Below are 26579 nucleotides of genomic sequence, written 5' to 3'. Positions count from 1 at the left end.
ACATCACGTGTGTTGAGGAACTCAAAATAATTTGCTGCTCTGCACATGTCCAAAATGACTGTGAACGTACCATAAGTGTTGATTTCAGTGTCTCACAAACTTTAGCAAACAGGTAAATCTGTAAATGAGGAACAACTGTATATTATTTCAATTTGAAAAGATTACATCAGATCTGATATTTTAATTTTTATAAATGTATTTGTAACTTAAATTAATTTTATTTTCTCTAAATAAGAGCATGTTATAAAAGCTAGAACATAAAATGAGACTCTTGTGAAAGAATAAGAGGAATGATTATCAGCTGTTTAATTCTATGATAAAGGTTTCTTCTGTTTATGAAAATATTTTTTCAAGTGAAGTAATGAGAATGAAACTCAGGTTTCTTACATTTGAGTTTTACCTCCTTAACTGGGTGCCGTGATCATAATACATATCCAACAGAAATCATACATAGGGACTGATTATAGGTGCATTTCTTCCAAATGGCATAAAACTAACCAATGGAATTCAACTCATCTTTGGGTACAAGTACTTCTAATATCTTGCATTTGTGCTACGCATGTCTTTCCCATCTCTTGACTGAAAATTCTTTAAAAGTAGGAATTCAGACTCAGAACAACCCTATAGAAGAAAGGACACTTTCCCATAGAGTTTCCAAGGCTGTAATATTTACAGAAGCATCATCTTTCTCCCACTGAGAGGCAAGTGGGTTAGAACTGATAATCTTCCACGTAGACAAGCACTTAAAACACTGCACCACTAGGCTCCTTGGCTTTCACATAATAGGTACTAAATCTCATTGAATGTGAGTAGAATGAAGGAAAGGTGTCTGCCAAGTAAGAGTAAGTAGGACATGCTAGAGCTTTGGAATAGTGGAAGTACATAAGAGGAACCTAGCCCTGGAGAGGAGGTGATAAATAGACTATTAAGCAGGTTGTGTTTGGGCAATTTTGAAGAGACAGGAAATTAACCTAATATGCTTTTTTTCCTGGCGTAAAAATTTGTTTGTGGCTTTTGAGCAAAAGAGAAAGACCAATTTAAAGCCTTAATTATCTAGAGTCAAACTTTAGTTTTATTTTTTTAAATCACTGAAAATCTTTTATCATATTCAAATGAGCGCCATTTAAAATTTTTATTAAAAACGTCTTGTTTCTATTTACAGCATAATGAAAACACTAACAGAGCTTTATTGTGAGGCCCTTCTGACATACATTTTATAAATATTTACTCCAGTCCCAATATAAAAGCCAGTTGTGATATTTTTAGCTCTAGTTTTCAGACAGTTCAGCCTTCCTCCTAAAGTTATAAGAGATCTGAGTCACTCAACTCCCAATGCCATATTCAAGACTTAGAACACAACATCCCCTGGAGTGACACGAGCCATAATTTCTCCAGCTGAAAAATTAACCTGCTTCTTTCTAGATATTAACTGCTGCTAAGGAGAATGACTTGTTTTACTTCCACAATCTTTCTGCAAATAGTTAATAAACTCTCAGACTTCCTCAAGCTAGATCAGCTAATTGTTTGGAGAGTGCTGTTAAAAAGTAACCAGGAACCTAGACTTTGGTTCTAACACTGTCACTAAATCTCAGGGACTGTTTTCCAGAACTGTAAATAAGATTGCTCAGCATAATTAAATGCAACCAATGCTTATTAAATATATTCTGTGTATAAACAGATCATTCTTAAAAGCAACTTTAAACTTCCAGCATGCAAATACTTTAAGATATGACATTACTACATTTTTCCTGACTATAATAAATTATGTAATGAGACAAAGACAACTAGCACCCTCATCACTTTCCTCAGACCCCTAACTCCGCACCCAAGCCTCGCCACATGCAGGCACTTGAGAGTCACTGTTGCCCTCAGCAATTGGTGATTCCAAACCAAGACCCAGCCTGAAGGTAAGAAACAGTAAGAGTCTGAAATCGGGATTATATCTGGGTAAAATCAAGCAAGGGTGGATTCCAGCAAGGTCTTAGTCTGAAAGACACAGGAAAAGTTCCAGCAAGAAAAACATTCACAAACTGTGAATTTAGACAATCTACTTAACCTCTCTAGCCTTCAATTTTTGGTCTTCTACAAAATGAAAAAAAAAATAGTATCACTTTATAGGACTACTCTGAATTACAGAATCTGTTTAATTATAGAATTAAATCGATGAGTTACACAGAAAATACTTCAGTTTTTCCATAATTAATAACTAGAAAGTGGCCTTGTGAGGAAGACACTCAACTCTGTGTTTATAAAGAGCCTGGTCTATCTGCTAGGATTTATTAGGGGATTCTACTTCAGATGCCACACACACTTGATTTCCTGAAACAATTCATTGATAAAAGTCAAGACCACAGAAATTGAAAGTTGTCAAATATTTCAGCTATTTGGAATTCATTCAACAACCATGGAAGCAGCAGCCAAAAATACAAACAATAGACTCCACTGGGGAATGGTGCTGCCAAGAATCTATTTAAAAATTTTAAAAACAAAGTTATCTCTTCATGACTACGGTCCATGTGTCCAAGTCACTGTTTTTGCAATGAAATATAAAAACTAGACAAGAAAAAATGACAATGTGTCAGTCTGGGGAGACTAGAGAAACAAATCCATAGACACTCATATGTAATACGACATAAAAGGCAATTGTACATTGAGAAAGCATCCCAACCCAGTCCAGTCCAATCCCATAAATCCAGTATTAGTCAATATGTCCAATACCAATCTATAAAGTCCTCTTAAGACTCACAAAACACATGCAATGATGCCTACTGGACAATCACAAGCCAGTGGGTAGAAAGTCTTTGGATCCAGTGGCATGGTAAGCATCTCAGCACTGTCAGGGGTCTCCATATGCTCCTCCGGTTCCCAGAGCATGGGGTCTATCAGTGTACCCAGGTGTCTTGTCAGTAGAGTGTCTCTTAAAGAGTGAGCATTGTCAGTAGAGAGTCTCCAAGGGAGTGAGCTGAGAGAGAGAAAGTCTGTCTTCGACCTCCAAGGAGGAAAACCAGGAATTTCCAGAATTCTCAGGAGACCATGCCCACACAGAGGCCTCATTGGCAAACTAGATTGACAAGATTGACTACATTGACAAGATTGACAAAGTAGACTCCACCCCTTCACTCCTAATCCTATGAAGCCTCAAACTGACACCAGATTATGTAACTACCACGGACAACAAAAGAAGAACTGGTGTATTTGAATTGTGGTGTTAATATATTATAGACCTCCAGATTTTTGTTTGGGTTCTCTATCAATGCTCATGGAAGCAGCAGTCGAAAGATGAAACAACAAAATGGAATGGATAAATCTGCTGCACAAACCCATCTCTAAAGTGGTGAAAAGTAAGAATGTTATTTTGAGGAATAAGGTGCACCCAAGCTATGATGCATGCCTCATATGCATGTGAACGTTGTGTCTTGAATGAAGAAGACTGGAGAGGAATCAACCCATTTGAATTATGGTACCGCCAAGAATATTAAAAGTTCAATGGAATGCCAAAAGAGCAAACACAACTGTCTTGGAATAAGTACGGGCAGAATGCTTCTTATAGGCAAGAATGGTAAGACTTCTTACATACTTTGAATATTTTGTCGGGAGAGATCAACCCTGGAGAGCATCATGTTTGGTAGAGAAGCAGCAAAAATATTAGAAAGCCATCAATAAAATAAAATGGCACCGTGGCTATAACAATGGGCTCAAACAGAACAATTGTAAGAACAGCAGTGTTTCATTCTGATTTCATGGGATCTCTATGAGTCGAAACTGACTTAATGCCACTGAAAAACAGACAGGTTAAAGAACAAACTGGAGTGCTCCTAGGAGCGTGAACTGTGAGTTCAGCTAACGTAGTTTGGAAATCAGGGAAAACCAATTGTTCATGAAGGACATTGTGTTTGGTTAAGTCAAAGGTCACTGAAGATAAGGGAGGCCCTTGGAAAAATGGGCACAGTGGCCAAAGCAATCGACTCATGTATAGCAATGATAATGAAGACAGCATATGACTGAGCAATGTTTCATTCTATTATACTTTAGATCCTGATGAGTTGTAACTGGCTGAACAACTAGCAACAACTTCAGTAGAACAAGTTATCAGTAGTAGATCTGAGGTAGAATTCTCACTTTCTGCATAGGAAATTTGGGTCTGATTTTCAGAGAATGAACCTCATGAATCGCCACTACCCAAATGTCGGGAAGGCTGTGTATTCTAATAACACTCAACAGATTTCAATGAAACTCCTAGACTAAGAAGAAATCTAATGCTGAAAGTCATTCTAGGAAAACTCCATGGATCACAACAGTCCCAGCTACAACTAAATTGTGGGGAAGGTGTAGGAAAAGGCAGCGTTTGCTCCACTGTCATCATGAGTAATGAGTCAGCTCAACTGGTTAGGATTCACAACACATATTTTGGGGGAATAAAATTCAATCCATAGCTGAAAATAATAGATGGTTCTAAGAACTCTTCTAATCCAAAGATTCAGCGAAAATGTGCATATGTAATCACTATCACCATGGTTTGCAAATGATGGTACAAGGTGGTCACAACAATTTTCACTCTGAATCCTAATCACTAAACTGGCAGCAAAAGAGGATGGAGTGGTCACCTAAACACTCCTGGACATATGATCACTGAAGAGGTGTGCTTTACACAGCTGCAGACCTTCCACTACTAATAATGCATATAAAAGTACAGAGACCACAGAGGGCTCACTTCACAGTACAGAGAACAGGCATAAAATGCTGACAACAGTCCCAGGAATGTGTAATTGCTCAATAAAAGTTAATGCCTGCTGTTGCTATTATCATCATGTGGCAGCCCCCAGGGACTACCACAAAGTTAAGTTTCAAGTACAGGCATGCCTTCTTTTATGATGCTTCACAGCTATGAAGGGGCTTCAAAAAGATTGCAAAAAAAATCTATTGTCTTTTAATTCCATTTCCACAAATTTTTGAAGGTCCTTCATACCATGTTTTATACAAATCAGTGTTCGTGGAAACCCTGCATTGAACTATCTGCACCATTTTCCCACAAGCATGTGTTGCATCATGACTCTGTTTCACATCTTGGTAATTTCTATAATATTTCAAATTCAAATAATGCTACTGTAGACAAATTCCATTATTGTTTCATTCCACTTTCCATGAAAATACCGCTGAGGTATGTCTATACTATATGCTTTCAGGCACCCTGTATTCCTTATCACTACCAATAAAGTAAGGTTTCCAGCTGTCACTGGAGACTGTTCTCCAAAACATTTAGGTTTCCTAAATCATTTGCAACATATAAAATATCTATCATATATATTTTTATTTGGTCTATTATCATCACATCCCATAAACTGGTATTCGTGACCAGTTGCAGAACTGATAAAGTAGGAGGATGAAAGAAAGGAAGAATGAGAGAGCTGAGACAGATTCCTAGAGAAGGGTAAGCAGCCCCTTCCCTCAAACAGGACTAATTATTTCTCCGTTCTCTATTAATTTTTATCTAGATCTAGGATTCCCAAACAACATACACTTCTTAACGGATGAAAATCCGTGAGCGTGAGGAAGAATGTTTTTTTTTTATAACAGACCTTTACTGCTGTAAAAATAATACCTACTTTCCTTTTGAATTCACTTTAGACTAATATGTAGGCAAATTTTTACCAAATCAGAATCTGACTATAGGTATTATATATTTGACAAAAAGAGCTCATAGGAAGTTTAAAAGTCTTAAAGCTATCTGTGGTAGTTACATAAACTGGTGTCAATTTGAGGATTAAGTGTGTGTGGTGGATTCTGGCCTGTCAATCAGGATATAGCCAAAGAGGCCTCTATGGGGGTATGGCTTTCTCCTGAGGATTCTGGGGATTCCTGTTTCTCCTTGGAGGCAGGAGACATTCTCTCTCTGCTCACATCCTGGGAAACATAGCAGCTAACGAGACATATGGAACTACGCTAGTGATCTCAGTTGGAGAAACCACATGGAGAGCCATGTCAGCACTTAGATGCTTACAACACGACTGGATCCACAATACTTACCACCCACTGGCTTGTGATCTTCCTGCATTTGGAGTCACTGCATGTGTTTCATGAGACTGAAGAGGACTTTATAGATTGGTATCACACATATGGCTAACATTGGACTTATGGGCTTGATATTGATTGGGCTGAGATGTTTTCTCAATAATCAATTGCTTTTATATATAAACCTCTTTCTCATACACATGAGTGTGTATGGATTTGTTTTTCTAGTCTACCAAGACTAACACAGTATCTCAATATTAAAATTTATTAGTCCTGTTGTAATGAAGTGAAATTTCTTTCTTTTTTTTTTTTTTGTAGCTCTCCATCCATGTCCCTGGAGCCCCCAAGAACTGATTGGGTGGGACCATGCATATAGAATATGTGGAACACTGATACAAGAGATTAGCCAGTTTTAGTTGACACTCCTCTAGTTACAAGAATGAACCATCTCAGAAGCAGGCACAGAGAGAGGGAACTCCCAGGGCCGTCAGTGTAGAACAGCCACCAGCATAGCACATTTGAAATCCTTTCCTGAAGTCGTGGAATCACCAAAATCTATGCGATACGGAGACCAGAGGCTGAGGCAAGGAGACTTTGAGACAGAGCAGAGAAGCAGTGAAAGACTATGGGATTGTGAAGCAGAAAAATGGAGGGGTCGTTTGGGTGGGGGACATTTTCTGGTCCACAAGGCAGAAGCCAAAGGACCAAGTGGTTGAGAGGCTGAGGACCATATAGAGAGACTTCGCTGCTCACTAAGGAGAGATGCTGCTATGGACCAATGAATGACTGTATCATTATTGTTTTCTGATACTAAGTGTTAACTTCCCTTATAAACCCCTATAATTGTGAACATTTGTTTCTATGAGTACTATGTAGGCTTTGAGAAAAAGAGTGTCAGGGGAGGAACAGTTGGCACCAAGGTAAAAGAAGGATGCGGGGTAGAAGTATGTCTGACCTCTGCTTCATGGCATTGGTCCTTGGACGGGTGAGTTGTATTCTTCTTGTCTTGTATAGCCGTTGGAAGTCAGATGTTGCCTCCTTACCTTTTTCTTACCCATGAACATATATAATATGTTCAACATCATTTGTAACAAAAGGATTGTAAATAAAAATAAGATTCTACTTATTGCTAAAAAACTAAGATTAACAATACCTAGTGCTGGTAAATATATAGGGAACTAGGTACTGGAAGAATAAATCCAATTATTTTTTAGAGAAATGTCCTAGTATTGATCAAAAAACAGACTGTGTACACACCAGCAATTCAATTTCTAGAAATTTACCTTTGTGCATTTGGGTACATATATAAGAAGGAATATTCTTTACAATAACATATTGAGTAGTGAAAAATAAGAGAACCTGAAATAGAACATTCATAAAATGAAAAATAACTTATGCTATATCCATGCCTTAGAATACAATTAAAAATAAAAATGGTTGAATAAAACAAGTTCCCCAACAATATATTACTTTTAGAAAAGGATACCAAAACTATTAAAAACATTTCTCCTGAGAGAATTCAAATTCGAACTGAACTATGGGAGGCCATTTTACAGCTTTTCAGTTACTTAAATAGTCTAAACTAGGAAGGAAAACAAAGGAAAGAAAGCTTCTTAGGTATTTTTGTTGGCTGGTGTTCTAAGTAACAGAGTAACACAGAGGGGCTTACCTTCCCATATCACCAATCTGTGACTCGTGTCACAAAGGCAATTTTTATAGTAGTTCTGTTAATTTATTTAAATGTCTTAATATTTTGATATACTACATGAGTTTATTAATCAAAACATGAGACTATTTCAGAGAACCATTTAGTTGATACATGTGTTTGGAAAAATTGAAATGACAAACATATCAACAAAATCCACTTGGGGGTTTTCTATTACATTAGTTCATCATTTGTCAACAAGATTTCTCAGCTTAAGAACTCTGGCCTGTTTCTGACTACTTCCTTTTTTTATTTAAAATGTTATTGCTATAATATTAAACTGTAGTCATTGTGAATATATGATGGGGCTTCAAAGAGTTTGTGAAAGAACAGAATTTAAAGAAAATGGAATTTTTCCACTAACTTTTTAAAGCCGCCTAGTATATTATTCTTATCTCCATCTTTTATCATGCTGGGTCTAGACAGCCTTTCCAAATGCTTTGATGAACTATTTTGGAAAATATAATTATATAGCAAAATGTCAGTACTTTTTAATCAAGTCAAATATCTATAAAAATTATGTGGCACTCAACCATTTGCACTGGCCCTTCAAATACATTTATTCATCATTTAAAGATCACTGATTATCAAGAAAGATATTTATAGGATTAGATTAAGCTTTCCAATATTCAAATAAGTACTAATGTACAACTTTATTTAAAATGTGATTGCTTTATATATAGATATGAGAGATTTCTATCCACATGGAATATATTTTGTTAAAAATAAAAATAAGAAAGTTCCTCAAGCCTGCAAAAATGAATTATTTTTCATGAAAACTAAGAGGGATATTTTATATCAATTAAAACTTTATAAATCAATGAAAATGCTCCCCCACCCCTAGATCCCAATTAGTCTATTAATTCCATTGGGTAGCAGGGGAGGGATACTAACAGAGAAGGTAAACTTCCATAGTAATTCAAAGGTCAGAGGTGTGTTAGTCTGTGTTGACTAGAGAAACAAATTCATAGACACATGTTTATAATAAAGAGCTATGTATAAAAGAGCAATTGTACATTCAGAAATCATCCTAGCCCAGTCTAGATCAAGTCCATAAGTCCAATATTAGCCCATATGTCTGATACCAATCTATAAATTACTCTGCAGACTCACACAAAACAAGCAATGATGCTGAATGCAAGATCATAGGCCAGTGGGTAGAAAGTCCTGAGGATTCAGTGGCAGTGGAAGCACCTTAGCATTGACAGAGGTCTCCATCTGGTTCCTCCAGCTCCAGGGCTCTAATGTAGCTCTATGTGTCTTGTGAGCAGTAAGACAAAGCAGAAGTGTCTCCTACCTCCAGGAAGGAATACCGAAGTTCTCAGAATCCTCAGGAAAAGTACATGCCCACAAGGAGGACTCATTGGCTATGGCTTGATTAATAGGCTAGACTCCACCCCTCCGCATGTTGATGGGATATTATGTAACTGCCACAAGAGGTTTCAAAGAAAAACACATTTGTACTTTATGTGAATTCTAAGAAAAATGGGTAATTGTTCTTATTCCAGACTTGATAAAGCCTGGCTCGGTGCTACATACAGCGATATGCATAGCCAAATATCAAAATGGTCAACCTCCTTCCTACCTTCTAATAGTCTTCTATCAAATCTGTATCATGTTCTGTAACATCTACAGAAAGTGTTGAAAGGAGAATTGGACAGGTTTGTGGCAATGTCACTAAGATGCTTCAAAAGCAGGTTGAGACATGAAACAAGGCAAATTAGCATTAAAGTAAGTAGCATCCAGGAGAATTGGGAGGCTAGAGAAGAATAGACATTTATCAAAATGAAATGGGAGGTGGGGAATGAAGGCCAACTGCATGTATAGTGGAATAAAATGAGTATAACCATGGAGATGCAGCTAACTGCTTCAAAAGGCCTTCTAGTCATAGTCCTCAATGTGTGATACATGGGATATGAATTCTAGTCTCTACGCCAGTAGAGCATGTTATCACTTCCATTAATTAGATAGGATTAAGGTAGGATGATTTTGAGTCCTGACTTTACTGGATGGAGGGAGTGACTCAAGTCACCATCCTTTGTTTACTTGGGGGTTGTGGTCATACATCTTTTAAAAGAAGTAATGCCAAATTAGTCCCAAGCAGTTGGAAATTTTAAAAGTTCCAAAAGTCAAACTCTTAGGTGAAGAGAGGAGGGGAGGAAGAGGGAACCAATCTCAATGATAGACACATAACCATACACACCCTACCCACCACCCACTACCCAACGGGAGGAACAACAGAAACCATGGGGGAAGGGCGACAGCAGTTGGTGTAAGATATGAAAATAATAATGATTTATAATTTAGTAAGGAGTCACAGCGGGGTGGAGGGAAGCTGATACCAAGGGCAAAATTAGAAAGCAAATGTTTAGTAAAAATAATTATGGCAACATATGTACAAATGTGGTTGATACAATGGATGCATGGATTGTTATAAAAGGTATAAGAGCCCACAATAAAATGATATTTAAAAAAAATTCACAGTCTTGCAAGATGCTAGTTTGCTCTATCTATCCCCCACTCCTCCCTCAAGTATATGCCCTCGCATCTCTGGGTTCTGTAAATATCTGCAGTGTCCACAAAACCCAAGCAATTTCAAGGAAATGTCTCAGGTGGTGATGAGTGCACTTCAATTCAAAGTCCAAAGGTCTGGCAAAGCCAGATCCTGAGGACCGAAGACACACTCCACTCCAGGCCCTAGCCAGCGATGAGCTCACACATCTTGCTTCTCGGTGGGTTCATTTTATATACTGCAGGATGGCATTGCAGGGAATCCTGTTCACAGTTACTCACAGGTGAATCCTGTCAGTAAATCTTCCCCATTTTCTAACCATGCCCATGCAGGGAAAGGTAAACTGGTGTGAGTTACATAGTGCGATCAAATTTCACCCAAATATAAAAATCTAATCTCCACTTCTGGACTGTATCTTATTTATCCACATAGTACGTGGGGCCTCTGGAAAGATGTTTCTAGTAGGCAATGGCCTCTTACTAATCTTAATTATCCAGGTATTTTTACAGCCCACTCCAGAAACAGTTTTCTTTCTCATTTCAGCTATAGCAAATGATTTCTTACATCCACTGTAAGTAATAATAGCTAAAATAAACATTAAACAAAGAGTATGATCTGATTCACACCCTCTACTAAGGTCAGAGTTTAATTTCATCCCAGTCCCATTTGTTAGCAAATAATGTCCTCCAAAATGGGACCACAGTCACAGGCATAGGAAATCCAGACTTATTATATATCACATCAAGGATTATGACTGGAAGAACCATACTAATAGAGTATAACTCAGGGGTATCATCTAAAGAAGGCAAAAACCACACCTCCATCAAAGCCAGCTTTGTGACACATCCAATTCCTAAATGAGCATGCACTGAAGGCAAGTGCTAATTTGTCAGTGATGAACACCACTCAGGTGTCGATACCACTAGAAAAGCCTTCTGGATAGAGCCATCTTTATGTGAGTCCCAACATATTTTTGGCCTGGCTAAGCAAACAAAACCTTTCACTTTCAGATGTTTCACATCTGCTGTTCTGGATCCTGCATCTAGCTAGCCTCTCTCTGACCTCTAGTTCTTAGAACTGATGATGTGACCTATCAACTAAACTGATTCCCCACTCTTGTGGTTGAGGAATATTACCCCAGAATGGATGTGTAAACTTCAGACTGGGCATTTACTAGACCTCACAACCATGTGAGCTAGGCATTATGTGAAACATTGTAGCAAAATGCATAACTAAAGGGCGCCATGGCAGTGGAAATCAGGGATAATGAAATGACATTTGGGGCATCTTTAATCTATACATCATGAGAACTATTATTAATCTTTCTAAAAGAATTTTTAAAAGCATTAATTAAGAAAGAACTCAGTATTATTTTCCATTGGATACTGGTTAATTCAAAGCTAATTTTCTAATTTCTAAAATTATAATTATATGTAAATCCACAAAAGAAAATATGTTCACTTAATACTTGAAACAATGCCTCTTTATAGTACTACTGTAATGTTTAATATAATATAAACAGTGTATCTACAAAGCACTTTTTTAAAAAACATTTTATTAGGGGCTCATCCATCTCTTATCACAATCCATACATACACATACATCAATTGTATAAAGCACATCTGTACATTCTTTGCCCTAATCATTTTCTTTTTATTTTTTTCCTTTTATTTTTTTTACATTTTATTAGGGGCTCATACAACTCTTATCACAATCCATACATATACATACATCAATTGTATAAAGCACATCCGCACATTCCCTGCCCCAATCATTCTCAAAGCATTTGCTCTCTACTTAAGCCCTTTGCATCAGGTCCTCTTTACAAAGCACTTTTAAATGAACTAAATTTAACACAAGTAATAGAATCAAAATACAAAAAGGGATGAGAAAAATCAAACCTACAAAAGTTTGGTAACTGCTTAAATAAAGTCTAATTAAATAAATCATTAGCATTTTATAAAAGTATACAAAAATCACTTTATTACCTATGTTATAAGGTCAACTTTATTAATACAAGGTTAAACAAAAAAATTCATGAAATATACTTCTAGTTTTAAAACATTGAATGAAATTGCATTTAAAACTGACTTTCTTATCAAATATTCTACAAAGTAATAGCAGTGATTGAGCAATTATCCTTCAAATATATTATATGATAATAAAAAAGACTTATGCTCTTAAAATGCACATTTCTATTCATTTATCCATCTATAATACCAAAAAAAAAAAAACCAAACCCACTTCCATCAAGTGGATTCCAATACACAGTGATCCTATATTGGATTTCCAAGCTGTAAATCTTTATAGAACCTGAGAGCTTCATCTTTCTCCCTTGGAAGAGTAAGTGGATTTGAACTACAGACCTTGTGGTTAGCAACCCAAAACGTAACTGACATCTCCACCAATAACCCTTTCATTTATAACAATAAAAGAGAAAGACTCAATACCATCAACGCTATCCCAACTCATAGCAACCCTGGAGAACTGAGTAGAACAGTCCCTGCAGGTTCCCAAGACTGTAAATCTTTTTAGAAATTTTATTAGCACTTCATCCACATGGCATACAATTCAATAATTCAATCATATCGTGAAAACTTGTATAACTGGTACCATATTCAAATCCAGAGCATTTTCTTATTCCTTGTACTCATTCATGTATTTTTTTCTAACTGTGGTACAAATATACAAAACAAAGCATTCTTCAATTCTATAACTCCTACTAGTATAGTTCAATGTCATTGATTATACTCATGTTGTAAAACCATTATTTATATTCTGTTCAAAATTATTCCACTACTACCAACAATTGACATAACAAGCTCCCTAAACAACTCTGAGACTGTAAATCTTCATGGGAGTAAAAAAATCATCTTTTTCCCATCAAGCAGCTAGGTGTTTAAAACTGCTGATCTTGTAGTTGGCAGTATAATACATAACCCATTATACCACTAGGGTTCCTTACATTTATAACTGTCTGTACTTAATATTCATCTGAGACTTCTCAGAAGAATTATCAATAATTTTAATCCCCAAAATTGACAAATTGCTTATTTTTTTAAAAAATCCATTGTCATAGCAATCCTATATAAATTGTAAATCTCTTTTTATTGTAACACCTATTGTAAATTATTTCATAAGAAATATTTTTAAGGAAACATTCCAGGTTTCATAGCATTAAATATTTTTCTTTTGAAATTGAAGCTATTTTCTATTTAAAATATTATAAACATTTAAATTATTACATATATTAGGAAGTTAAAGAAATACTACTGAAATATCCAAAAAATCTATTGCTGATATATTAACACAACAAAAGAGATCATTTCTGCACTTAATTTATGCTGAGGGATTTTCTCAGATTTTTTTATTCTATTTACCGTATATAGTCGAGTATAGGTAAATCCAAATATCAGCCAAGGCACCTAATTTTACCACAAAATGACATTAAAAATGTGCTGAAAAGAAGATAGAAATAATAAAGATCATAGCTGAGATATGGTAGACGGAAAACAAGAAAAATATGGGAAAATTAATGCAGCTAAAAATTGGTTCTTTGAAAGGATTAACAGAATTGATAGACCGCTGGCAAACCTAACGAAAGGAAGGAAGGAACAAATGTCAGTTGTAAGGATGAGGGATGAAACAGGAGACATTACAACAGACCCTAATGAAATCAAAAGGATAATTACACTGTACTATGAAAGCCTACACTCAAACGTATTCAACAACTTGGAAGACATGGACAAATACTTGGAAACACAATTCCTCCCTAGACTGTCCGATATGAAGAACCTCAACAGACCCACAACAGTGGAAGAAATTAACAAGTTTATTAAGGGATTACCAACTAAAAAAATCCCCAGGCCAGATGGCTTTACAGGAGAATTCTACCAAGCATTCAGGGAAGAACTGACATCAATCCTATACAAACTCTTCCATAAAATAGAAAAAGACAGAAAACTCTCAAACTCTTAATATGAAGCTAGTATAACTGATACCTAAAGCAGGCAAGGATCCCAAAAGAATTGCGAACTACAGAACAATATCCATAATGAACATCGATTCAAAAATTCTTAACAAAATACTGGTCAATAGAATACAAAAGTATATTAAAAAATAATTTACCGTGACCAAGTGGGATTCATACCAAGATGCAGAGATAGTTCAACATACAAAAGACCATTAGTATTATTCGTCACATTGGCAGGACAAATGATAAGAACCTCATGACAATATCAATAGATACATAAAAAGCATTTGACAACATCCAACACACATTCCTGTTTAAGGCACTCAAGAAGATAGGAATATAAGGAAAATTCCTCAATATTATACAAGCTATAAATGAAAAACCAACAGCCAATGTGGTAGGCAATGGATGAAAGATGAAAACAATTCTACTGAAAAAGGGGACCAGACAAGATGTCCCTTCTCCCCACGCCTATTTAACATCGTACTGGAGGTCCTGGCTAACAACATAACACAAGGAAAAGACATCAAAGGTATTCATCGGGGTGAGGAAGAGGCGAAATTCTCATTATTCGCAGACCATATGATTCTATAGATCAAGAATCCCCTAAACTCCACAAATGGAGTGTTAGAAGCAATAGAGGAATATGGCAGAGTGGCAGGATACAAAATCAACAAACAGAAGTCTATTGGTCTGTTATACACATCAGACCACAATAGAGACAATTAAAAAGGTAGTACCCTTATAATAGCAATGTACAAATTGAAATATCTAGGGATATATCTGACAAAAAATGAAATACTTGTATGAGGAAAATTATAGAACAATATTACAAGAAACCAAGAGTGACCTCAAAAAATGGAAAACTACCCCATGCCCCTGGATTGGAAGACTCAATATAGTAAAGATGTCAGTTCTGCCCAAGGCACTATAGAAGTTCAATGCTATCCTGATAAGAATACCACCATCCTTCTTCAAATAATTGGAAAAACTAATTACCAACTCCATATGGAGAGGGAAGAAGTCCAGAATTAGCAGAAAACTCCTCAAGAAGAAGGACAAAGTGGGAGGGCTTGCTCTACCTAATTTTAGCACATATTATATTTCCACAGTTGTCAAAACAGTGTGGTATTGGTATAACGACAAATATTCAGACCAATGGAAAAGAAATGAAGACCCAGAAATAAACACATCAATATACAGGCAACTTATTTTTATAAGGTCCCAAAAAATATAAAATGGGAAGCAGATGCCCTCTTCAATAAATGGTGCTGGAAAAAAATTGATATCTACCTGCAGAAAAATGAAGCAAGACAACCCCTGGCTATGGGCAAAGAGATACCTGATTGGTGGCGGTGCTCTTAAAAAGGAAAAAAATGAAGCAAGACCCTTACCTAACTCCATTCACAAGATTAAACTCAAAGTGGATCACAGACCTTGAGAGGTAAAACCCCAAAGAATTAGGGCCATTAAAGAGTGAATTGAGACAAACCTGAGAGCCTTGGCACAGGGAAGACATGGGCTATTGGAAATAGGAAAGGATACAAATATAGAGGAGTCGCAAATAGACAAGTGGGGTATAATGAAGATAAATCACCAGTGTACATCAAGAGAATTCACCAAGAGAGTAGTAAGATGTGAATGCAGCATGCCGGCATGGAGTGGGGAGCCAGTGGAGGGATCTGAGGGCCCTACCCCAATCCCAACGATGTGGACAACCACCCCTCCCCACAGTGGACAGCACTGAAGCTGCAGCTTGGGGCGAGGGACATGTCTGATCAGAGTACACAGGAGCAAATGAAGGGGGAGGAAGAGAGAGTGGAGCGCATCCTGGCCAACCAAGCCTGGAGGACAATATCCCCAGGCGCAGCACAGCCAATGTAGAGTGGACCATATGGCTGGTCCCACTGTGAGACACGACATCCCTCATTGACCCATGGCCTATGGGGGACAACACTGGAGACTGTGTCAGAATTGGCCCTGTCTGACCAGACTGCACTGAGGCAAAACACTAAGGCGTGCGGCAGAACAGTGGGGGGAGCAGAGCAGGGTGGTCTCGAGGTAATGCAAAGGACAGACTTTAGGGCCAGGGCATGCCACTCCATTGCCTTGACTGGAGGAAACTCCTAGAGGTCAACAAACAGACCTTGAACTATTTACAAGGTTTTTCCTTTCTTTTTTAAATTTCAAATTTTTATTTATAGGTCATTGGCTTTTTGCTGTAGTCATTGTGTTTTCTTTTGTTGCTTTGTCTTGCTATGTCTTGTGGGGTTTTTTGGTGCATATATTATCTCTGCAGGTCTATCTAGATAAGATAGCCTGGATGAACAGTATGGAGAAGAAAACAGCAGGACCAATGGTTCTGGGGCGACATGGGCAAGGAGGTGATGGAGAAAGTAGGTGGTGTTAATCAACCCAGGGACAAAGGAACAACAAGTGATCCAAAATTAGTGGCAAGGAGGGAGAGGTCTGGTAGGGATTGATCAAGGGCAATGTAACTGAAAGAAATTACTGAAACCCAAATGAAGGCTGAGCATGATACTGGGACAAGAGGAAAGCAAAAGGAAATAGAGGAAAGAATTAGGGGGCAAAGGGCATTTATAGAGGTCTAAATACAAGCATGTACATGTGTAAATATATTTATATATGAAGATGGGGAAATAGATCTACATGCATATATTCGAGTACTTGCTCAATGAAAGAACACTTTGTTCTATTAAATTGGCATTCCACGATGCACACCTTCCCAACACAATCACTGAAAACGAATGTGTGCGTAAGCAAATGTGGTGAAGAAAGCTGGTGGTGCTTGTCTATCAAAAGATAAAGCTTCTGGGGTCTTAACTACATGAAAGAAGCACACCAGCCTGTGTGATCATACGGTGTCGAATGGATCAGGTATCAGGCATCAAAGAACAAAAACATCATATCATTGTGAATGAGGAGGAATGCCGGTTAAGGACTGAAGATCCATCTGTAGGTAACAGGACATCCCCGTACAGAAGGGTCGCAGGGAGGAGAAGAGCCAGTCAGGGTACAGTGTACCAACACTGAAACATACAATTTTCCTCTAATTCTTACAAACTTCTGCCCCCTCCCCACCCTGCATTATCATGATCCCAATTATAAATCTAGCTAGACCAGAGGATGTATACTGGTACAGATAGGAACCAGAAACACAAGGAATCCAGGACAGATGATACCTTCAGGATCAGTGCTGAGAGTGACAATACCAAAAGGTGGAGGAAAGGTTGGGTAGAAAGGGGGAACCGATTATAAGGATCCACATATAACCTCTTCCCTGGGGTATGGACAACAGAAAAGTGGGTGAAGAGAGGGAGATGTCAGACAGGGTAAGATATGACAAAATAATAATAATTTATACATTATCAAGGGGTCATGAGGGAAGGGGGGACAGGGAGGGTGGGGGAAAAATGCGGCCCACGGGCTTAAGTGGAGAGCAAATGTTTTGAGGATGATGATGGCAACGAATGTTCAAATGTGCTTGACACAATGGATGTATGTATGGATTGTGATAAGAGTTGTATAAGCCCCAATAAAATGATTTTAAAATTACTTCATTAATTAAAATTTGCTGGAAAAACTCGGTTTATACATGAGTATATGTGGTACTAAATGAGAATGTTCATTATTATTTTCCAGCTATTAATTACATTCACAGGCAAATTAAATGACATATAATCCTTGTATATATATTTCTTCTCTTAATTTTTAATACCATATTTTCATTTTCCTATATTTCTATAGCAATTTTAAAAATAATTTTATTGGGGCTCCTACAACTCATCACAATCCACACATACATCAATTGTGTAAAGCACACATACATTCGTTGCCCTCATCATTCTCAAAATTTGCCTTCCGCTTGGGTTCCTGGAATCAGGTCCTCATTGTCCTTTTTTCCCTCAATCTCCCTCCCTGCTCCGCCCTCCCTCATGAACCCTTAATAATTTATAAATTATTACTTTATCTTATCTTACAGTGCCCGGCGTCTCCCTTCACCCACTTTCTTGTTGCCCATCCCCCAGAGAGGATGTTATATGTAGATCCCCAAGATCGGTTCCACCTTCCTATTCCCCTCCTTCCCTCCCGGTATCACCACTCTCACCATTGGTCCCGAGGGGTTCATCTGTACTAGATTCCCTCTGTTTCCAGATCCCATCTGTACCGTACTGTATTGTCTGGTCTAATCAGGTTTGCAAGGTAAAATTGCCATCATCATAGTTGGGGGTAGGAAGTGTTTAAGAACTAGAGGAAGGTTGTGAGTTTCATTATTGCTACACTAAACCCTGAGTGACTCATCTCCCCACTACCCCTCTGCAAGGGATGTCCAGCTGTCTACAGATGGGCATTGGGTCCCCATCATGCACTCCCCTCATTCACGATGATATTCCACCCCACCCCGCCTTTGTTGCTTGAAACCTGGTCCCCTCAGCCCTTCATGATCACACATGTTGGTGTGCTGCTTCCAGGTGGGCTTTGTTACTTCTGGGCTAGATGGCTGCTTTTTTTTTAATTTCAAGCCTTTAAGTTCCCAGATGCTATATCTCTCGATAGCCAGGCACCATCAGCCTTCTTCACCACACTTTCTTATGCACACATTCGTCTCCACCATTTAGGTGGGGAAAATGATCACACAATGATGATTTTTGTTCTTTGGTGTCTGCTACCTGATCCCTTCAAAACCTTGTGGTCACACAGGCTTGTGTGCTTCTTCTCTGGGCTTTGTTGCTTCCGAGCTAGATGGCTACTTGTTTGCCTTCAAGCCTTTAAGACCCCAGATGCTTTATCTTTTGATAGCCGGGCACCATCAGCTTTCTTCATCACGTTTGCTTATGCACACATCTGTCTTCAGCGATCATGTCGGGAAGGTGGATATCATGAAATGACCGTTTAGCTGAGCAAGGTGCTCTTGTATTGAGGGAATGCGTATGAGGAGGCCCAATGTCCACCTGCTACCCTACTACAAAACTTTTAATTATATGCACATAGGTCTATTTCCCCCACAATCATAAATATATTTACATATGTACATGTCTTTATTTAGGCTTCTCTGTATGCCCTTTGCCTCCTACTCCTTTCCTCTATTTCCCTATGTTTTCCTCCTGTCCCAGTATCTTGTGCAGCCTTCATTCTGGTTTCAGTAATTCCTTTCAGTTACCTTGCCCTTGGTCACTCCCTACCAGTCCTCCCATCCCCTTCCTCCACTGGTTTTGAACCACTCGTTGTTCCCTTGTCTACATCAATTTTATATGACCAAATAAAACCAATAACAAATGCTTTATGATTATCATATATATAGCAATTTGTGGAATTTCATATAATTTTCTCACTTCTTACAGCACTAAAGAATTTAAAAACTAACACAATAAACAGAAGTTCACTTTTGACTTCCTCAAAATACTTAATTGGAAAATTTGGAGTTAGCCCTACTTTAGTGTTATTTCTATGGCAAAAGTTATCTCCTTTAAACACTCTTTGTCTAGTCTAATCTTGGTTCAGCAAATACATTTACTACAAGAATGACAAGGAGAAATAATGACTGTTTTAGTTATAATCTCAGCAGTGAGTGGAAAAGACATTCTGAAATTTGTTATATTGATAATAGAGAATGAGAAAATTAGGATAAAATTTCTAGAATTATTTTCAGAGAACTATATCAACTAGATACTAAGAAGGACTTTAAGATTTGGGACAGGCAAGGGAACTGTGGTAACAGCTATTTTTAATATCTACAGAAACCAAGCCACTGCCTTCAAATTCAATCTGCCTCAGAGACAATATTACATCCTTATAAGGTTTGTGCCATGTGAATTTCAAATCTCTACAGATGCATACTGCCACATTTTTCTTCTGTGGAGCTACAAGAGGGTTTGAAACTCTAGGCAATTAATTGGTTAAGCAATAGAGTTAGGATGTAAATATTTACAGCAGCAGATGTTCCTGATCTTATCTCAGAGAGTAGCTAGTAGATATAAGCAGATCAAATCCTTGGGAGAAAGATGAGGCTTTCTGCTCCTGTAAAATATATATCCTCAGAAACCCAAACAAGAAAATCTACTGCCTCATTGTTTCACTATAACTCAAAATTGACTCAATAAAACAGTGGGTCACATGTTCTTCTGGTTTTCTCTTTGGTTAATGTTTGTTGCTCTAAGTTTTTAAAACTGTAAAATCCATTCTTGATCCAGAAGCTATGCAAATACAGGCCATGGGATATATTTACCAGTAGAAGACAATTTTACAACCTTTTAATCTTTTAGAGTAACTTTTCATTTATATTCACTACCAAATTACTGAAGATTTGCTCTATTTATCTAGTGCAGAAATACAAGTGGGTGGCTTAAAGGAACACATTTATTTTCAAAGTTTCAGAGGCTACAAGTCCAAATTCAGAGGGCTGGCTCTAGAGTAAATGTTTCTTTTTCTCTACTCATCCTGGGAGAAAGTCTTTGGTTCCTTGATTTTTTTGGTGCTCTTCCCACTATGCCACCAGGGTTCCTAATAAAATTGGGGGTTCAAAAAGTTGTTGGGAAAATGGGATTAAGATAGATTTTGGGATCATGATAGCTGGGGTGGGGGAGAGGATTGGCTAGATCTGAGGATGTACACTGGTACAGATAACAACTGGAAATACAAGGAATCCAGGACAGATGACGCGTTCAGAACCAGTGGTGAGAGTGGCGATGCCTAGAGGGTGGAGAGAATGTGGGGTAGAAAGGGGGAACTGATAACAAAAGTCTACATATAGCCTCCTCCCTGGGGGATGGACAGCAGAGAAGAAGGTGTGGGGAGACATTGGAAAGTGTAACATATGAAAAAAAAATTTATGAATGATGAAGGGTTCATGAGGTAGGGGGAGTGGGGAGGGAGTAGGGAAATGAGCAGCAGATATTAAGGGCTCAAGTAGAAGGCAAATGTTTTGAGAATGATGATGGCAACAAACGTACTTATGTTCTTGACACAAAGGATGTATGTATGGATTGTGATAAGAATTGTACGAGCCCCCAATAAGATGATTTTTTTAAAAGAAAGAAAAATGGGATTAAAAGAGTAGATGTTTGAGGCTCTCTCATATTTGTTAAATGAATAAAGTATTGTTATTGTTGTAAGGTGCTGTAGAGTTGGTTCCTACTCCTAGCAATCCCATGTACAAAAAACCACCTGGTCATGTGCCATCCTCACAAATGTTTGAAACACTGTATCATCAATTTTTCCTCAGTCCTCCTTATTCAATGTCCTTAATAGCATGCATACGAGGTTAATGAAAATACCATGGCTTGGGTCAAGTGCACCTTTGTCCACAAAGTCACATCCTTTCTTTTGAACACTCTAAAGAAGTCTTGTGCAGCAGATTTATCCAATGCCAAGTGTCCTTTGAACTCCTGACTGATGCTCACATGAGCATTGATTGTGAATCCAAGCAAGGCAAGAACCTTGTCTACTATAATCTTTTCTCAATTTCTCGTGATGTTAGCTATATGTCCAGTTGTGAGGATTTTTGTTTTCTTTATATTAAATTGTAATCCTTAATGAAGTCTGAAATCCTTGTTCTACAACAGCAAGTGCTACAAGTCTTCCTCCCTTCAGCAAACAAGATTGTGTCCTCTGTATATCACAGGTTATTAATAAGCCATCCTCCAAGCCAGATGCCTCACTCTTCATATAATGCAGATTTGCTGATTATTTTCTCAGCATACATACTGAAGATGTATGGTGACAGAATATAACCCCGACACATACTTTTCCTGATTTTAAACTATGCAGTATTCCCTTGCTCTTTTACCACAACTACCTTTGATCCATGTACAGGTTCCACATGAGCACAATTAGGTGTCTGGAATTCCCATTCTTTTCAGTTACCTATAGTTTGTTATGAAGTACTCAGAAAATGCCTTTGCACAGTCAATGAACACAAAGTAAGCATCTTTCTGCTATTCTCTGCTTTCAGCCAAGATTCATCTGACATCAGCAATGATATCTCATTCCATGTCCTCTTCAGAACCTGACCTAAACCTCTGTTAGTTCCCTGTCAATGTACTGCTACAACCGTTGTTGGTTGATCTTCAGCAAACGTTCCCTTGCATGTGATATCAACACAGTTCTAAAATTTGTGCATTCTTTTATGTCACCTTTCTTTGGAATGGGAACAAATATGAATCTTTTATAGTTATCCAAGTAACTGCCTTCCAAAATTCTTGGTATAGACCACTGAGTCTTATCAACTTGTAGAAAATTTAAATTAGTAGTCCATCAATTCCTGGAGCTTTGATTTTTTGTTTTTTACTTTCAGTGTAGCTTGAACTTCTTCCTTCAGAACCACTGGTCCTTGCTTATATGCTACCTCTTGAAATGTTTCAATGTGGACTAATCTTTTTCGTACAGTGGCTCTGTGTATTCTTTCCATCGTCTTTTGATGCTTCCTGAAATTATAGCTTCCTCGATTTTAGGTATATAATTCTGTGATACGTAGAATTCTAAAATGGCCAAAGGATTCCTGTCCCAAAGTGTGCTTAACCAGTGTAATCCCAACCCTTGAATATGAGTGAAGCCTATGCCTATCATAGATTTATTAGGTTATATCACATGTTAAAATTAAAATGTTTTTTGAAACACAGTCTCTTAATCAATTTGGCTTTAGTTAATCTAAAGGAGATCATCTAGATTACCTAAGCAAGTATACCCTTTAAAAGACATCTTTGGACCAGTGTGGCTCGCCGGTGCTGTGCTCCCGGACCCCTCCCCAGCCCCGCTAGCCTCGGCACTATCCCTGTGGCCCCCTCTTTCCTGCTTCCGGGTCCTGTCCCATGCCTGGACGGCGGCCTCGCCGAGTTGAGGCACCGCTGCCAGGAAAGACCAGGACCCTCAGCGCCCCAGCCGGATCGCCCACGCCGCCGCAGCTGCTGCTTACCTGCTCTGGCCACACGCGGCCCGTGGTGGATTTGGCCTTCAGTGGCATCACGCCTTACGGCTATTTCTTAATCGGCGCTTGCAAAGATGCTAAACCTATGCTTCACCAGGGAGATACTGGAGACTGGATTGGAACATTTCTGGGTCATAAGGGAGCCGTTTGGGGTGCAACACTGAACAAGGATGCCACCAAAGCCGCTACTGCAGCGGTTGATTTCACAGCCAAAGTGTGGGATGCTGTCTCGGGAGATGAACTAATGACCCTGGCCCATAAACATATTGTCAAGAATGTGGATTTTACTCAGGATAGTAATTATTTGTTAACTGGACGACAAGATAAACTGTTACGCATCTATGACTTGAACCAACCTGAAGCAGAACCCAAGGAAATTAGTGGCCACACTTCTGGTATTTAAAAGGCTCTATGGTGCAGTGAGGATAAGCAAATTCTTTCAGCTGATGATAAAACTGTTCGCCTTTGGGATCATGCTACTATCACAGAAATAAAATCTCTAAATTTTAATATGTGTTAGCAGTATGGAATATATTCCTGAAGGAGAGCTCTTGGTAATAACTTATGGACAAACTATTGCTTTTCATAGTGCAGTGAGTTAGGATCCAATTAAATCTTTTGAAGCTCCTGCGACCATCAATTCTGCATCTCTTCATCCTGAGAATTTGTTGTTGCAGGTGGTGAAGATTTTAAACTTTATAAGTATGATTATAATAGTGGAGAAGAATTAGAATCCTACAAAGGACACTTTGGCCCTATTCACTGTATGAGATTCAGTCCCGATGGAGAGCTCTACGCCAGTGGCTCTGAAGATGGAACATTGTGACTGTGGCAGACGGTTGTAGGGAAAACATACGGCCTGTGGAAATGTGTGCTTCCTGAAGAAGATAGTGGTGAGTTGGCGAAGCCGAAGATCACTTTTCCAGAAACAACAGAAGAGGAATTAGAAAAAATTACTTCAGAAAATTCAGATTCCATCTATAGTTCAACTCCTGAAGTTCAAGCCTGATCATCAGGCATATATGCCACAGACAGTATACAACCTCCGGACTGAGAAAAGCAAGCAGAGAGACGTATCCATTTGACAGGGCTGCTCTCTGCTGAAGGCAAACAAAGGCAGTAAATAAAGGGGGATCTGAATTCGCTCCAGCACAGGAACTAACCTTGGTTAACTGTAAGTGAAACGCAAGATTATCAGAAGGCAGATGGAGTTAAGACAGCCTACTGTCCTTCAGAATGAATATGTGCAAGCCAACATCCAATTCCTCAAGTTATAATTAGAATTCTTGTAGTTGTTTATGTTATTATGGAGAAAAAAATATAATGGCCTATTTTTCTGACTTCCCTTAAAGCAAAAAGACTCTTTGCTTCAGTTGCAAACAAGAGGGAATACATTATAAAGTAATTGGTTTGATTTCTTTTCATTGTACACTACTTCTGAACATCATCTAATTGTTTTTAGTTGTCTAAATAAAATGCCTCTAAAACAAAAAAAAGACATCTCTGGCCTTGCCTGATATTACAGAGATTCAAGAAACATGGTAATATGCATTTATTTTGATACAAGCCAACTCACCCACGTAGTGGTGGGTACCCCACAGAACATGGGCTTTACTCACCACCCACCAGTGGCCCCAGTTGAAACCTGTCCTCAGTCCACCTGCAGTAAGTTTAGTCACCTGTGGCAGCAGCAGCTCCTCTCCTCCAGACACACACAGCAGCAGTGGCCCCTTTCCTCCCTGCACTCCTGTAATCCCCTGCCTGTGCTAGCAGCGGCTTCCCCTGCCACTGCATAGTGTTCCCTTCTGCAGCTATGGCAGTTGGCCCCTCCATTGCCCAACAACCCACCCTGTGGCAGTGGGCTTTCCTCACTGTTGCCTGGTATACCCTACCGTGGCAACAGGGTAACCAAGCACCTCCACCAACAGCAGCAGGGCATTTCCCACCTTCACATGGGACTTCTTCCTGTGTCAGCAGGGTTTTGCCCAGCACCCCTACTCACAGAGCTACACTTGCTGCCTGCAATAGCCCCACTCGTGTACCTGAGGGCCACTGAACTTGCCCTTCAAATAGGGAATCCCAGCTGTATCATGAGATAAAGAAGTAGTCCAACTCCCCAGCACAGTTGGCTATAGACATCCCACAAAATCATTCCTACCAGCGTAACAAAGAGAGAGCCGAGGACTCTTTGACTGCCTGGAAAATGGAGCCAAGATCCTCAAAAAGAACATGCAGACAGCAAGCTGCCTGAACATCAATAGAAAATCAGAAGAAATGAAATGCATTGTAAGAGGAAGTCCTGAATCTAGTAATGTGCACAGAACAAGCAGAAGTTGAGCATAGAACTACCACAGAAAGAAATATTTAGAATGCTGCTTGGAGCCACACAGGATTTGAGGGAAGCATTACAGAAAAAGGATGAAACTAAATAGAAGATAAAGGCCACACACTAAGGGAAATACAAGAGTTAAGGGTGAGGCACAAAGGGGAAATACAAGAATCAAGGGAGAAGGTAACAAAAGCAAATAATGAGTTAACAGGTTTGCCAATAGAGAAGAAGCTGAGAATTGTACCAGTGACCTTGAGGATAACCAGGCAGAATTTAACAAACAGGAAGGGCAGTCAAACAAGATAATCAAGGATGCTGAAGAAAATCTGAGAACAATGTCAGATACAATGAGGAAGAACATCAGAATACTTTGACTACCAGAACAAGACACAAGCAAGAAAGAAATGCCAAAAACAGCAAGGGAATTACTAGAGGAAAATTTCCCCAACTTAATAAATAAGAATCAGAGGGCACTAACCCACCAAAAGGGCAGGTGTTGTTTATATCTCCACAGGAGAGGGAGAGAGGGACCAGACTTCAACCCAGTACACCAAACCATAAATGCAACATAACAGTATGAAGCAGGAAAACAATAGAAAGGTCTGTGGGGCCAACCACAAATCTAAACTACAAGGACAGCCCCCTCTCCCCCAGAATAATTCACTTCAGAGGACATCACTGAACCTACAGCTCAGGGAGAGGGGTGCATCTGATCAGAGCACACAGGAGCAAACGAAGAGGTAAGGTGGGAGAGTGGACACATCCTGGCCCACCAAGACCTGAGGATGATATTCTTAGTCAGAGCAGCCAATGCACAGAAAGGGCCATAGGACCAGCCCCACCACAAGACACAACATCCCTCACTGAACCATAGATATTCTAGGGGAAACACTGGAGGCACAGGGTAGGAATTGTGTCCAATCTGAAACCACCACACCAAGGCAAAACACTAAGGGTGTGCAAAAGTGCAGCAATGGGAGCAAATCCATGAAGTCCCTGGGAAATACAAAAAAAAAAGACTTTGGGGAGAAGGCGTGGCACCCCATCACACTGGACTGGAAAGCACTCCTAAAGGTCAACAAACAGACGTGGAAATATTTATGTGCC

At 38.7% G+C, this 26579-nt stretch overlaps 1 protein-coding gene and 1 pseudogene across 8 annotated transcripts in view; one reads left to right on the top strand and one right to left on the bottom strand.

Moving 5' to 3' along the window:
* Window positions 1-26579, bottom strand: part of RABGAP1L (RAB GTPase activating protein 1 like) — an 828618-nt gene that overhangs the window by 593329 nt on the left and 208710 nt on the right. The window lies entirely within an intron of this gene.
* Window positions 23028-24288, top strand: LOC142429398 (serine-threonine kinase receptor-associated protein pseudogene; annotated as a pseudogene).

This window comes from Tenrec ecaudatus, chromosome 1 (genome assembly GCF_050624435.1).
Source record: "Tenrec ecaudatus isolate mTenEca1 chromosome 1, mTenEca1.hap1, whole genome shotgun sequence".
Taxonomy (NCBI): Eukaryota; Metazoa; Chordata; class Mammalia; order Afrosoricida; family Tenrecidae; genus Tenrec; species Tenrec ecaudatus.
The sequence above is the reverse complement of the archived record's forward strand: the minus strand, read 5'-3'. Positions and strand labels throughout refer to the sequence as shown.